The sequence below is a fragment of the Camelus ferus genome, chromosome 29 (assembly GCF_009834535.1).
Source record: "Camelus ferus isolate YT-003-E chromosome 29, BCGSAC_Cfer_1.0, whole genome shotgun sequence".
Lineage (NCBI taxonomy): Eukaryota > Metazoa > Chordata > Mammalia > Artiodactyla > Camelidae > Camelus > Camelus ferus.
In genome coordinates this window covers 17,104,731-17,120,530 of record NC_045724.1, presented here as the reverse complement: position 1 = coordinate 17,120,530, position 15,800 = coordinate 17,104,731, and the positions used below count along the sequence as shown (strand labels likewise).

Below are 15,800 nucleotides of genomic sequence, written 5' to 3'. Positions count from 1 at the left end.
AATCTTGAGAAAGAAGAACAAATCTGGAGGCATCACGCTCCCTGATTTTAAACTGTATTACAAAGATATACTAGTCAAAACAGATGATACTGGCATAAAGCAGACACAAAGATCAATGGAACAGAATAGAGAGCCCAGAAATAAACCCAAATATATATGGCCAATTAATTTATGACAAAGGAGCCAAGAATATACAATGGGGAAAGACTATCTCTTCAATAAATAATGTTGGGAAAACTCATTGGCCATAACACAAAAGAATAAAATTGGACCACTAGCTTACTTCATAAAAACTAATTCAAAATGGATCAGAGACTTAAATGTTAAGACCTAAAACCATAAAAATCCTAGAAGAAAACAGGTGAAAAGGCCCTTGACATCAGTTTTGGTAATGATTTTAATGGACTTGACACCAAAAGCAAATGTAGCAAAAGTAAAAATAAACAAGAGACTACCTCAAACTAAAAAGCTTCTACAGTGCTCACTTTGGCAGTACATACACTAAAATTGAAACAATACAGAGAAGATTAGTAATGCCCTTGTGCAGATTCGTGAAGGTCCTACTGTATAGCACAGGGAACTATATTCAATATCTTATAGTAACCTATAATGAAAAAGAATATGAAAAAATATATGTGTATGTAAAACTGAATCATTATGCTGTACACCAGAGACTAACAACATTGTAAATTGTCTATACTTCAATTAAAAAAAAAGTCTTTTGTTTAATAAAGAAAATCATCAACAAAATGAAAAGGCAACCTACTGAATGGGAGAAGATATTTGAAAATTGTTTATCTGACAAGGGGTTAATATTCAAAATATATAAAGAACTCATACAACTCAAAAGCAAAAAAAAAAAAATCCAATTAATAAATGGGTAGAAGATCTGAATAGATAGTTTTCCAAAGAAGGTCAGATAAATGGCCAAAAGGCACATGAAAAGATGTTCAATATCGCTGATCATTAGAGAAATGCAAACAAAATCACAATAAGATATCACCTCATACTTGTTAGAATGGTTGTTTTCAAAAGGACAAATAACAAGTGCTGATGGTCATATGGAGAAAAGGGAAGCCTTGGGCACTGTTGGTGGTAATGTAAATTGGTGAAGCTACTATGGAAAACAGTATGGAGTTTCCTCAGAAGATTAAAAATAGAACTACCATTCGATCCAGCAATTCCACTTCTGGGTATTTATCCAAAGAAAGCAAAAACACTAATTTGAAAAGATAAATGCACCCCCATGTTCATTGCAACATTATTTACAATAGCCAAGATATGGAAGCAACCTAAGTGTCCATTGATGGATGAATGGATAAAAAAAATGTGAGATGGATATATACATATACGTACACACACACACACACAGAGGAGTATTTTTCAGCCATAAAAAAGTGAAATCATGCCATTTGCAACAACATGGATGGACCTTGAGAGCATTATACTAAGTGAAATAAGTCAGGCAGAGAAAGACAAATACCATATGATCTTGGTTATATGTGGACTCTTAAAAATAAAAACCAAGCTCACAGATACAGAGAACAATTGGAGATTGCCAGAGGCAGGGAGTGAGGGCACAAAATGGGTGAAGGGAGTCAAAAGGTACAATCTTCCACTTATAAAATAAGTAAGTCATGGGGCTGTAATATACAGCATGGCGACTATAGTTAATAATACTATATTGTATATTTGAAAGTTGCTAACAGTAAATCTTGAAAGTCCTCATCACCAGAAAAAAAATCTGTAACCATGTATGGTGGTGTTAAACTTTTTGTGGTGATAATTTCACAATATGTACAAATATCAAATTATTATGTTGTACACCTGAAACTAATATAATGTATGTCAATTATACCTCAATAAAAAAAATACATGAATGGACAAATTGAGGCATAGCCATACAAGGAAAACTATTCAGCAATAAAAAGAAAGAACTATTGATATGCACAACAACATAGTTGAATCTCAGAATGATTATGCAGAGCAAAAAAAAGCAGGCAAAAAAGAATATATACAGTTTGATCCATTTATATAAAATTTTAGAAACTGCAAACTAATCTGTAGTGACAAAGTAGATTCGTGGTTGCTTAGGGATGTGCGTAGAGGGAGGCTGGGATTACAAAGAGGACAAAGATGATTTTGTAGTGGATGGAAATGTTTGAACTGTGGTGATGAATACATGTATCAAAACTGATCAAGTTGTACACTTTAAATATGAGCAGTTTAATATATCAATAAATCAGTAAAGCTGGGGGGAGGCAATTAAAGAAAAATGTATTGTTTTAATTTCCTGCAGAATCATCTGTGATTCTTCCAAAGAGCAGCCTATGTTTTCCATAATTCTAGAGTTCATTTAATTAGGTCAGTTTAATAATTTCTTAATTTTGATGGTAAGTGGTTTTCACAACACTGACACCTTTATGTTTAAATCTGGGCACTTTACAAAAAGCTGAGGAGGGTGTTATGATTCTTTCTCAGTAAGTGGCCTACGTTTCTCCAATGTCTGCAAAATTTTTAAGAGGAATAAACTTTTCCCTTACCCATTATTTTATTAGGCTTTGGAATTACAAGAAATGGAGAATTAACCATAGACTATTTTAATGGAAGAGAGCCTATTGTAAAGCTACACTTAGACTAAAATTGGAACTGGATTTCAAACTGGGAAGTCATGAGGGTCTGAGGCAACTCTAGGAATTAGCTGTCCTTTCAGAGCATGCTCTCTCTTTTATAGCACCTTTTCTCTCTACTTCTCTACTCTATTCTCCTCCCTCTACTCATTGCTTTATTCTCTCCTTTTATCTTGCTGTGCCTAAAATATCTTTAGTTTGCCCCTCCAGATCCACCCTTCACCCTTCTCCACAGTGCTGTCTTTCCTGGAAGCCTGGCCTATATAGATTATAGCAACAGAGTAAGGTCAGTGTAGTTATTCTCTTGGCTCCCTCCCTGCAAGGTCATGTTAGGCAGACTGTATCCCTCATCCACAGATCACTGCTCCTCTCAGGATGACTCACTCTTCACAACTCTTCCCTTGCAATCTCTTCTTTCCCTCATTCCTTCAGGTCTGTGAGTGCTAATAGCTCCCTCGATACCTAGATTGGGTACTTCCACTATCACTGTGGTTCTCCTGCCCACACATTTGTAATTAGTTTCTTTGGAGATAAACTCTCCTCAACTTATCGTCACTTGCACATGCCATCTGTTTCTTGTTAGGACCCTGAGTTACATACTTGTTTATCTGGTTGTTTTTGGTTTTTTGTTTTTTTGGTTTTTTTCCTGTCTTTTATCTCACAGCTTCTGCTTCAGTTTGCCATAATCCACCACAGCTCCAATTCTACCCTTACCGGCCATTCTCTGTATTTTCCAACTCTAGTATTTGAATGAGAAAATTTGAGCCAATTGACTCATTTTGATTTTTCATGCCAGGCTCTATAGGAGGACACAGGCTAGCCTAAGGACTGGCAGCTCTTAGGACAGGTGTTTGTCGCCAGGCCACATTACCTGGGGAGGGAAAGTATGAAACAGAAAAGTAGCATCAGGGACCATGGGTGAGATGATTTCTCTTAGAAAGTAATTTGAGTATGTTAAGTATAATAATCAACATGAAAAGAATTAAGGATGGATAAAATATTCTGGTTACTCTTAACTGTGCCAATATTTGGTAATGTACTAATATCCATTCTCCTATGGCCTCATCACATTAAACTTCCTTGTTCTCATCATTTGTAATGACCCTGAGGAATCCAAGACTTGAAGTTGATTGAAGTCATGGTCTCAACAAGATTGCATAGGCAGCTGAAGTACCAGAAATAATACAGGCTTTAAAGCCAAAGAAACTTGGATCAGAACCCTAAAGCTGCTACTTATTTGCTTTATTACTGCTTTAAACTTCCATTTCCTCATCTGTAAAATAAATATACTTATATCTACCTTATAGAGTTGTTATGCAGATTAATGAAGGCATATGTAAAGCATAAAACATAGTACTAGATACTAAGTAAATGGTAATTATTATAATCTCATATACTTGTTTTAATTAAGCATTCACAGCAAAAGCTTTTGGCTTAATTTAGGAAAAAAACTAAAGGGATGGGAAAGGAGAAAAGAAAGCCATTTATTACTCCTTTCCCTATCTTGCCCCACTTAGCTGCAGGTACCTAAGATCTTCTAACTTTGTGAGCTCAGTTGCACCAAATTTGAGTCAATCCACATCAAGCCTAATAGTATATTAGAAATATAACTTCCACCAGCAAATGAGTCTGAAATCAATCTTGCTTTGACAAACATATCCTATATACCTACCATATGCCTTTAGCTCAACTCTCATTGTTTTGACTGATCTGTAGCATATTCACTTTGATTGTTGACTTGCATTATTTCTTCCCTTAGGACCAGTATCCTAACATGAACCCTAGCCTGGCTCTCTGGGGCTCATGAAAAAGAGATGCTTATTCTAGCACTTGGCAGTCCCTTCTCTCTGGAGCTGACCCAACCTCTGTGTCCCCAGCTGATGGCTAAGAACCTCCTTCAAACTGAAAAGACCCTACTAATCCTACTTATATCCTTATTTGTCCAAAGCCAGTTTGGCAAATAGGTTTTATACCAGGTAACAGCAATTTACTGGTAGTTGCTTCCTGGAGCACTGTGTTGAGAAGTAGTAGAGGCCTTTTCTGGCTGAGTAGGCAATAGAACCATAACTGACAGAGAAAGTGGTCGACATGAAATCAATTCCCCAACCTGGAAGGGAAGGGTGGTGGTGCCACACATTGACGTTGGCTCAGAGATTCCTGCTGCAGGCAGGAATCTGTGCTAGATTTAGACTCCTTATGTATTAATTCCAGCCGTTGAGCCTGAGTTTTTCCACATGCATTTGTGCTATGATTTGGACTGAGGTTACCTTCATAGTGGTGACCATTCCAGGCAGCAGGGGGCCGTGGCTGACAGTCATTGTTCTTCTCAAGGCAGGGTAGCCCACTCTACCCTTTAGGCTTAGGGTGGTGGTAACAGCTTCTCACTGTTAGAAACTCTGTGTTACTTCACTGTCATCTGTGGTTCCCCTATACTCCACCTATACTTTTATAAATGATCTCTTCTCAAATTATCCCATTTTGAGCTTGCCTGCCACCTGTTTCCTGTAGGTACCCTAACTAACTATGCACCGGGCACTGAAGATATAACAATAAACAAAGATTAAAATTCCTACTTTCTGGTAGTTACATTCTAGCCAGTTTTAAAATGGCTTATGGTCAGGCCTGCATTAGCTATAGTCTTGCCTGTCCAAAATTTATGTGCCTGTCTTGTCATTAGTCACAATTAAGGAAGTCCACACATGTGCCTACAAGTATATTTTTTGTGTAAACATGTATAATTAGGACCCAAGGAAATCCTCAGGGTAGGAACTCTCAGACTCCCTCAAATCTCTCATGTGTTGCCTTCATTTAGTCAACAAATATTTATTAAGAGCCCTGGGCTCAATACACGTAAGTTGCTTGTTACCATGTTGTAGGTGTGCTACAGGCCAAGGGGTGAAGGGTGGGTAGGGAAAAGGAGGGTACACAGATGAGTAGGAAAGGTTGTGTGAGAAATAGACCCATAAACAATCACTGCACAATGTAAAAAGACTATAATAGAGGTTTGTGAGAAGTGCTATGAGAGTATAGAGGAGATAATGACTTAATTCATTTTGGGGATTGGGAAAGTCTTCTTGGAGGTGTTGTTTAAGCTGAGCTTGGATGGGTGAGTAATACTCTGCCAGAAAGAGGAAAAGGGAAGGGTGTTTAGGGAGAGGAAAGGAGTTTTGGAAAGTCTTAAAGGTGTGTCAGAAAATGACAAATAGTTTGCTTTGCAATGTGGAGTACCACATTGGGGATAGTGGCAAGGAAGGAGACTGGAAAAGGAATGCAGGGTCCAGATGTTGAAGGGGAGTTGTGTGTGAAGTGTTTGGAATTATTCTAGTAAGTAACAAGAAACTCTTAAAATAACTTTAAATAGAGAAGTAAAATAATCAGATTTATGTTTTAGAAAGAAAATTTGGGGAGTAGTGGATATGGAAAAAGATTAAAAACACATAGGATATGTAGATTTTTATTGCAACAGTGTAGGAGAAAAGTGATGAGGGCCTGAACTAAAACAATGACAATGGAAATGGAGACATAAGGGGTGGTGAATTTCACTGATGTTTAGAAGGTAGAATCAAAAGGTTCTGACTTATTGGATATGGATAGAGATGGAAAGGGAGGAAATCGAGATGGTGCAAAACAGATGGACAACTAGTCACTAATTTGGTTAAACAGAGAAAGAGAAACTGAAATCTATTTTGCCAAAGGAGAAGCCAACAAGCAAGCTGATTATGTTGCAACAGCTGAAAAAGTTCAGTAATAGGAGGTATCAGGTTTATCAGAGGCTGAGGAGTGAGTGAACACAGGTGAGTAGGCTGACAGTCTGATGTACAAAGAGTGTCAGACTCACAGATTCTCTGTTCCCCTGGCAAGTATCCCTTCACTCTAGCAATATCTTTTTTCTTTTTTTGAATTTTGAAGGATTTAGAAACATCATAGTAACTTGACATATTGTATAGCTTTACATTACTGTGTTTCACTAGGTATTTAGAGGACATTTTAACATATTCAGACTAGCAATATCTTCTTGAACTCAACTAGAAAGGCCTTGAGACAGAGATATTAGGCAAAGTAGAGGGCCTGAATGAGACATAAAACTTAAAAAGAGGATTAAGTGAGTCTCCCAAATCCTGAGACTACACCCTCCCCGCTTAATTCCTAGAATGTTAGTACCCAGTCAGTGCTCCCAAGCAGCAGCCTCTGACCAGCCTCTCCCCCTACAGGAATGCCCACTAGGCAATAAGCCTCACTCATACACAATAAACTTGCAATCAGGTCTTTCAGTCCCTGACTCTTAAATATGAATGGACACTCAAGAATCACTAGAAAGTGAAGAGACTCTGTTAACAAGTGAGCCAGAGATAGATGCAGAGAAAAGGGCCTTGGAGTAAACAGAGTGAGTACAGGGAGCTGAAGAAAAAATATTTCTAAAAATTAGTTTCCTCAGATAAAAGAAGAGATTTCATTCATGAAATAGGAACAGTTTGCTTTTAAAAAAACATTTAGAGAACAATAAATAACTCTGGTAAATTAGACACATGATATAATTAAAGATATACAGGAACTTCCTAGAAGTTAACACAAGAAGTCAGAGATGAAGAATAGGAGAGAAGAGATAAGAAAATGAAAAAATCAATCCAGGAGGTCCCACATACAACTGTGAAAGAACAGAGAAAATGGAGTGGAAGAAATGATCAAATAAACAACACAACAAAATCATCAAAACTATCCATCAAGTGTAACAGTAATGACATTTCAGACTGCAAGGACTAAAAAAAAAATATCTCCTATATACTCTTTCTCAGGAGGCTACTGGAGGATACCCAAATGCAAAACTAAACCAAAAAAAGAAGAAAAGAGATTCAGGAAACATATTTAATACAGCAGGAAGGTGAAGAGAATCCCAAGGAAAACCGTGAAGGTGCATCTCAGGATGACAGCAGCCATAGAGACAACACCAAATCCAAACTGGAACAGGGCACAGGGTTCTAGAAGAAATTACTCCAGGAGGGAAAAACAACAACAACCAGATACAGTGAGCACACTGAAAAGATAAAAATGGCACTTTACCATTTTGGTTTTTCTCCCAAAAACATATAACCTCGATCTAACCACGAGAAGAGTATCAGACAAATCCCAATTCAGCGACATTCTACAAAATACTTGAGCAGTGCTCAAAACTGTCAAGGTCATCAGAAACGAGGAAGCCTGAAAAACTGTCAGATGTAGGTCCAAGAGGAACCTGAGGAAGCATGACTGCAAAGCATAATGTGGTACCCTGGAACAGAAAAGGGAGAGTAGGTAAAAACTAAGAAAATCTGAATAAGTTATGAAGTATAGTTAATAATGTATCAATAGTGGTTCATAAATTATAACAATTAGCTAATTGTAACAATAATGTACCATACTAATGTAAGATGTTAATAATAAGAGAAACTGATTATAGTTTAGGAGACACCTCTGTACTTTACAATTTTTCTGTAAATCTAAAACCATTCTAAGTTTGTTTTTTAAAGAGCTAACTGGGGAAAGTGGGAGACAATCATAAAGTTCAGAAAAGCTAAGAAATTATATAAAAATGCTTTCATAGTATATCTCATGGCTCAGCACTGCATAGTATTTATGTAATCCTAATAATGTAAACACTAATTATCAACTTCATGAAACATCATGATATAATTGAATTTAGAAAGAGAAGTAAATATGTAGGTGTAGGTGTAAGATTTTCAAACCCTCATCTTCTTTAGAAGGAAGTCAGTAAATAATGTCTAAAATAGAAAACTCAAGAAATAACAGCATACATATATTATTTAGAAACATGGATGAAGGCAAGTGCCAGTAGAAATTGTTTTTAAAGTTGAAAGTGGCCACCTCTGGGTAGCTAGTTGCTGGGAAAGTTTTGGAGAGGAGGGGCAGTGTTTCACCATTTTTGTTATAATCATTTTAGCATTATTAACCTTTAAATCTATGTTATATATTACCTTAATTTGATAAAAAAATAAAATTTTAAAAAGAATGGAAGATATTTAGATTGAAATGGGGAGAGAACGATATTTCTTTGATGGTAATGGTCTAACAGTTAAACCTATGGTAGTTAATAAAAGGGAGCAAATGAGATGTCCCATTTGTTTTGAACTACTTTGAACTTCCTTACCTAGGTATGAAGGGATATTTTAATACTGTGACACAAGACAGAAATCATTGTTCTAGAACTAAATGATCTTAGTCTTTTATTTTTCCAATCCTGGCATTAAGTCAGGTAGATGATAAAAGACAACAACCTCCTGCTGGGTTGTCATGAATGCACTAGTCTACATATCTTTTGAGAATCAGTGCCTACACACATCCACGTAGGTTGACAGTTTGAACCCCATAGCTACTGGCAATGATATTAAGGACAACTCACTGTCCACTACATCTGGGCAGGATAATACCACTAGTCTAGTTGCAGTTTCTTCTAAAGTTCACTATCGTAAAGAGGGGTAGATTCACGACAGGGAGAGGCACCAAGTTCGCTGTTACCTTCTTGCCCTTGTTATGGCTTAGGGCTTGCCATTAGAAGGGTAATACATGAATTAGCAGCATTAGAAACACTTGGAAGCTTGTTAGAAATGCAGAATTTCAAGCCCCATCCCAGTCTAACTGGTTTAGAATTTGTGTTATAACAAGATCTCTAGGTGATTCAGACGTACTGTAAAGTTTGAAAACCACTGATCCAGGGCATGTTTTTCCAGCCGCAGTTGCAGCCCATTAGTGGGTCATGAAATCAATTTAGTGGTTCTGCCACAAGCATTTTTTAAATAAATAAAACAGAAAGTATCAGAGTGCATTGCAATTATAAGAGTATTATTTTGTGAAACTCTTGCTTTAGTTAATAAACATGTTTATATTTACTGAATCCTGATGTAATATGTGGGTCCTGGTCAAAAAAGTTTAAAAGCCTCTGTTCAGGGCACTGTTTCTTCAAATGTTGTCTGCGTGGGAATTCCCAAAATTTAAATTTAAATTAAACTAAAATTAAATTAAAATAAAAAATTTAAGCTCACAGTGAGGAAGGAACAAGAACTTGTATTTTAAACAAGTACTCCAGGTAATTCTGGTTCTGATGCACACGAAATTTGAGAACCACTAGTCTGGCAGTGATTCTCAGACTTTAGTACACATTAGAATCACCTGGAGGGCTTGTTACACCACAGGCTTCCAGACTTTCTAATTGAGTAAATTTGGGGTGTGGCCCAAGGATTTCAGTTCTAATAACTTCCCAGGTGATGCTGATGCTGCGAATCTAGCCACCACAGGTCCAGAAACATCAAAATACAGCCCTGAAGGGCTTGATGTCAGGATATTTGCTTCAAGCTGAATTATTTCTCTAATTTATGGCTAAACTCATCAACTCAACAAATACTCCCATTAATTTTATACATCATCCCAGTATCATCATATAGCAAAAGGCCCTTTCTTAATTGTTTCAAGGAGGATCTCAAATGAATATGTACAGCTTTTTACTATTCTAAGAATCATGTTTCTATCCAGGCAAGAAATATACACCTTTTGCCAGTTTCTCTGTTCTCCTAGTGCACCTTCTACAGTCATCAGATTTGCACTCAAACAGGAATGTGATTAAAATTCAGAATTTGTGGACTTTTTTATTCACAGATTCTTTTAGATGAGTACTACTCAGTGCATGGTCCTGGGATAGGCAGCTTCCCTCTCACCTAAGTGTGCATCAGAAATGCAAAATTTCTCACAACACCCAGACCTACTGAATCAGAATCTCTGGGGTGGGGACTAGTCATCTGCTTTGACAAGCTCTCCAGGCTGTTCTTATGCACCGTAAAGTGCAAGAAGCACTGCACTAGGTCACTTATAGTTGCTAGAGGCCCCTGTTAAACTGAGATATCTCTGTATCACCACACTTAGATTCATCTACGCTACTGGGGAGCCCAGAAGCAATATTTACTTTGAGGGTGTGACCCTGGATTTTCTGATGCAATGGCCAACACAGTGTACACAGCCTGTAACTATTAGTCAAACGTTGCCTATATTTATTGGAAATGTTCATGTATATACATGTCAAGAGTTTACCAAAGCAAGTTACACATCTGCATATTTTTATCTCCTGAAGCTTATTATCAGAAATTGTTTTCCTCCTTTGGCTGATACAGTGATTTGTTTTTTAACCTTCCAATATATACATGGAGGTTAAGTATGATGGAAATGTGTTAAGCTGAAGGTTATGGTGGTGGGTTTTAAAATAGAAGAATAATTTTTAAATCAGAGATTGAATAGAAACCTACATTGGATGTGTGTAGGCTGTTCAAGCATATGGACATTTATATCGTGGGCCAAAACCTGTCCTTAGCAACTCATGATCAACTCCTAATGAAGTCAGCTCATTACATTTGGTGCAATATAAAAGAGTTGGTGTTGCCAAAGAAACTTCATTTTTAAAAAAATTCCCTGAAAATCAATCACTTTCCTATCACATTGCTAGTGTAATTTCCCCCAATAAAGGCTGAAGCTGCTACTTTATATTTTTTTAATTGAAGTGTAGTTGGTTTACAATGTTGTGTTAATTTATGGTGTACAGCATAGTGATTCAATTATAGGTATATATATATTCCTTTTCATATTCTTTTTCATTATAAGCTATTACAAGATATTGAATATAGTTCCCTGTTCTAAACAGTAGGAGGTTGTTGTTTATCTGTGTTTTGTATAGTAGTGTGTATCTGCAAATCCTGAACTCCCGATTTATCCCTATCCTCTCTTTCCCTGTTGATAACCATACGTTTGTTTTCTATGTCTGTGAGTCTGTCTCTGTTTTGTAAATAAGTTCGTTTGTACCATTTTTAAAAAGATTCCACATATAAGTGATATCATAAGGTATTTTTCTTTCTCTTTCTGGCTTACTTCACTTAGTGTGACAATCTCCAGGTCCATCCATGTTGCTGCAAATGGCATTATTTCTTTTTATGGCTGAGTAGTATTCCATTGTATGTATATGCCACAACTTCCTTATCCAATCATCTGTCAGTGGACATTTAGGTTGCTTCCATGTGTTGGCTATTGTAAATAGTGCTGTTATGAACATTGGGATGCATGCAACATTTCAAATTAGAGTTTTCTCCAGATATATGCCCTGGAGTGGGATTGCTGGATCATATGGTAAGTCTATTTTTGTTTTTTAAGTAATCTCCATACTGTTTTCCATCACGGCTACACCAGACTACACACCCACCAACAGTGTAGGAGGGTTCCCTTTTCTCCACACCATCTTCAGCGTTTATCATTTGTGAACTTTTTAATGATAGCTATTCTGACTGGTGTGAAGTGATACCTCATTGTAGTTTTGATTTGCATTTCTCTGATAATTAGTGACATTGAGCATTTTTTTATGTGCCTATTGGCCATTTGTATGTCTTCATTGGAGGAATGTTTGTTTAAGTCTTCTGCCCGTTTTTGGATTGGATTTTTTTTTTGTTATTAATTTGTATGAGCTGTGTATATATTCTGGAAACTAAGCCCTTGTCAGTTGTGAAGCATCTACTTTAGCACAACATACCGAATATCCCCATTAAGCTAACAACGTCCAAGACAATCTGGAGATTGTGTAGTGTGTGTGTGTGTGTGTGTGTGTGTGTGTGTGTGTGTGTATTTACTACATTTCAATGCAAAGTGAGAACAAATAGTTTTTTTAAACCTATAACTTTTAGCTCCTTTTTTTACTTCAAAGAGTAGCAATTAGTCTTAGCAATATTCTTTCTAGTAATTGGTTACCACAATATATAGATGGGTTTTGCTTTCTGCTTCACATTGGTACCCAATTTGTTGCAACCTCTAACTTTGTGCAATGTACACTAAGCAGCTTGCTTCCTATTTCCAACTACCTGCCAGAGCACTGTATCACCATTAGATATTTGTCTATTACTGGTGACAGATACATTGCAAAAGGCCCAGAGTAGCTGCAAAAAGTGCAGAAGTCTTAAAAGTACTGTAAGCCCCTGTGAGCCAGATGGCTTAGCTATACAGTCTCTAGTTGTAAATTAGGACAGTGAGTTGTGTAATGGTTAAGAGCATGGGTTTTGGAATCAGATAGGTCTAGATTTCAAATCAAAGCTTGCATATTTACAAGCTGTGTTACCTTAAGCAAGTTACATAAATTCTCAGAGCTTCATTGTTCTCATCTGGAAAATGGGAATAATCATAAATAAGGTTTTCATGAGGATTAAATGATATAATACATCTAAAACACTAGCAATGCCTGGCATGAAGTAAGTGCTCAGTAATTGTTAGTTATTATTACCATTGTTAGTAACTATGTTATAATTTCTTAGGTCACAATGATTTATTAATGGAGAATCCTGGATGGTTATGTACCTCAAAATGTAAACCTGTCTGCCCCGAGATATAGAATTAGTTTATTGTCTTCATGTTGATTCACCTTTTTCTGCTTTGATTGTATTTTTCCTCTTGTGAGCAAAGTCATGCTTTATAATAATTATATAATTGTATGGTAGCATCTATATCAAATATCTGGTTACAGGGAACCTCATGCCATGGATGAGGCTTGCTCTCTTGGAGCACATTAGCTTTGAATCTGTTCTTGGCAGGAAGATTGTTCTCTCTTCATACCCTGCACTATTTTCCTACTGATGTTGATTTTGATTCAAAATATTTCTCTTTCGTCTTTTGGTGTTAAGTGGGTGCACTACTGCATCAGAAATGATTGTGGTCTTCTATGGGTCAGTGAGCCTGAATGTGTTCTTAGCTTTAAATATGTGTCAGCAACTACTTCAATTGTATAATGTCCAACTTCCCAGGAGGGATCTGGCAGTCCTAGTCTTGGAGTTGGCTATGGTAGTGGGTTTTTGACCAGCTTCTCTGCTGCAGTGTACAACTTAAAAATGGGGGGAATGGCATGAACAATCCAGAAGAAAGTGTGTGCTTACCTTTACGTATTCAGGAATCCACCTTCATCTACAAAGTAATTTGATTTTGGAATTGGCTGTGAACCAAAGAGCAGGCTACATTGCTGGCCTCTGGGTGGGATTTGGTATATCAGCAGTAACAAAACCTCACAAAGTATTTCAAAAACATCTGAAGAGTCTTAAATTAGAATAATTCCTAATTAAAGTTGATAGTATCTCTAAATCTTGTCTTATGTAGAACCTAATGAATTATAGGCATTTGTATCCTTTCATTCAATATATGAAAGATTTAAAATTACACTGTGGCAGATGGATAGCTTATTATATGACTCATTGGAAGCACAATAGGTCAGGAATGTTTATATTTGCCTAATACAACTCAAGCTTCAATATGAGCTTCTGCAAAGTAAAGCAAGCAGGGGATAGATTGGTGTATATTTTTTACAACTGCTTTTTTAAAAATTGAACTTTACTTGAGAATCTTAAGATGACTAATTTATATGTGCTACCTTATTAATGAAACTACTACTTGAATATAAGTGTGAATTCAGTATCTGTATCCTTAGTACATAGCACAGTACTTACCCTATTAAATGCTGGTTTCATGAATCACTGACTGAATGAATACACGAATGAGAAGGAGAAAAGGAGAAAAAGAAAGAAAAAGAATAAAAGGAAGGAAGATGCTTGGATGAATGGATGTGGGGTCATTTATCCCTGTTTTGAAGGTAGATAAATGATGAGTTAAAGTGACCCACTGATCAAAGTCAGAGTGACAATAAAATGAACATACTTAAGTGTTCTAGACTAAACATACTCACCCTTACCCCCTTCTAGTGGGTATGTCTTATTCTTCAGGTAGTCCTCAATCTTAGCTGCATATTAAAATCACTGACAGTACTTTTTAAAAGATTTCAGTGCCCAATCCCCACCCTCCACCCCCATCCCAGTATTTTTTAAAGGGTGATTCCAATGTGTAGCCAAACTTGAGACTCAATGTGTTAGGGAATTATAATTGCTGTATTTTTCAAGGTTTAAAAAAAAAGAGAGAGGAAAAAAGATACATTTGCCATACTTGCTTTTGTTTTTAATTCCAACAATTAATTTTGTTTTAAAATTCAGTGTTAGGTATTTGCTATTCCAAAAATAATGTCTTAGTTTGTTTGGTCTGCTATAGTGGAATATCATAGACAGGGTGGCTTAAACAACAAAACCTTATTTCTCACAGTTTTGGTGGCTAGGAAGTCCAAGATCAAGGCACCAGCAGAATAGGCGTCTGGTGAGGGCCACTCCGTGGTTCATCAATGGCCATCTTTCTTGCTGTGTCCTCACATGGCAGAAGGGACAAGGGAGCTCTCTGCAGTTTCTTTTATAAAGACACTAATCCACTCTCATGACCTAATCACCTCCCAAAGTCCTCACCTCCAAATACCGTCACATTGGAGATCAGGTTTCAGCATATAAATTTGGTAAGGAGGGGTTGCAGAAACATTCAGTCTGTAACAGATGAACACTAACAAGACACACAATAGAACAAGACATTCTTGTTCTGGTCTACATAACAACCTGTTGACCAGCAAAAGGGAGTTTGCTCATTGCTACAGGAGTCAACAGTAAAAAGATTTTTTTACCTGAAATTAAATATGCACCACAAGATTGGTTTGCCCAGTGTCACTGTAAGGGCAGGTTAGGTAACACGAAAGTTAAATCTTAAGGATGTTATAGAACATATTGGGAGGTGTCTAGATAATACAATATTCTGTTAGAACAGATGCATATAAGCCAGTACTGTTCTCTCTTGCTTATAAATATCATGACTCATCTCAGCTTGGTTTCTTTTAAGAATAGGATCTTACTATGGTGTTCACAGACAAGTGAAAAAAAATTATTACATGAAAGTCAACTTACATTTTCTTTTATCTCAACTACTGCAATAAAATTTCCAGCCAGAGGCCAATTTCAGATTCCATTTTTCAGAGTTGTTAATGATGTCTGCAAGTGTAAGATCCATGAGGGCAGGGACATTTTGTTTGTTTTTTTGTTTACTGCTCATCCCAGTAAGATATAGACTACTATGCACATAGTAGATACTTGTTGAGGATTTATTGAATGAATAAGTATTGTATTTAAGGTGTTAAATGGTGATTTCCATTTCCCAAGTAGTGAATAACTCTGTGGGAACTCCTTTAAGAACTTCATTATTGTTATTATTATTATGAGAGTCTAGAATGAATGTTGTAATGGATATCTA

General features: G+C 36.6%; 1 protein-coding gene and 1 pseudogene across 1 annotated transcript in view; both read left to right on the top strand.

The window, feature by feature from the left end:
• The window catches only part of MCU (mitochondrial calcium uniporter), a 199,182-nt gene that overhangs the window by 9,246 nt on the left and 174,136 nt on the right, over window positions 1-15,800 (top strand). The window lies entirely within an intron of this gene.
• Window positions 478-546, top strand: LOC116660558 (annotated as a pseudogene).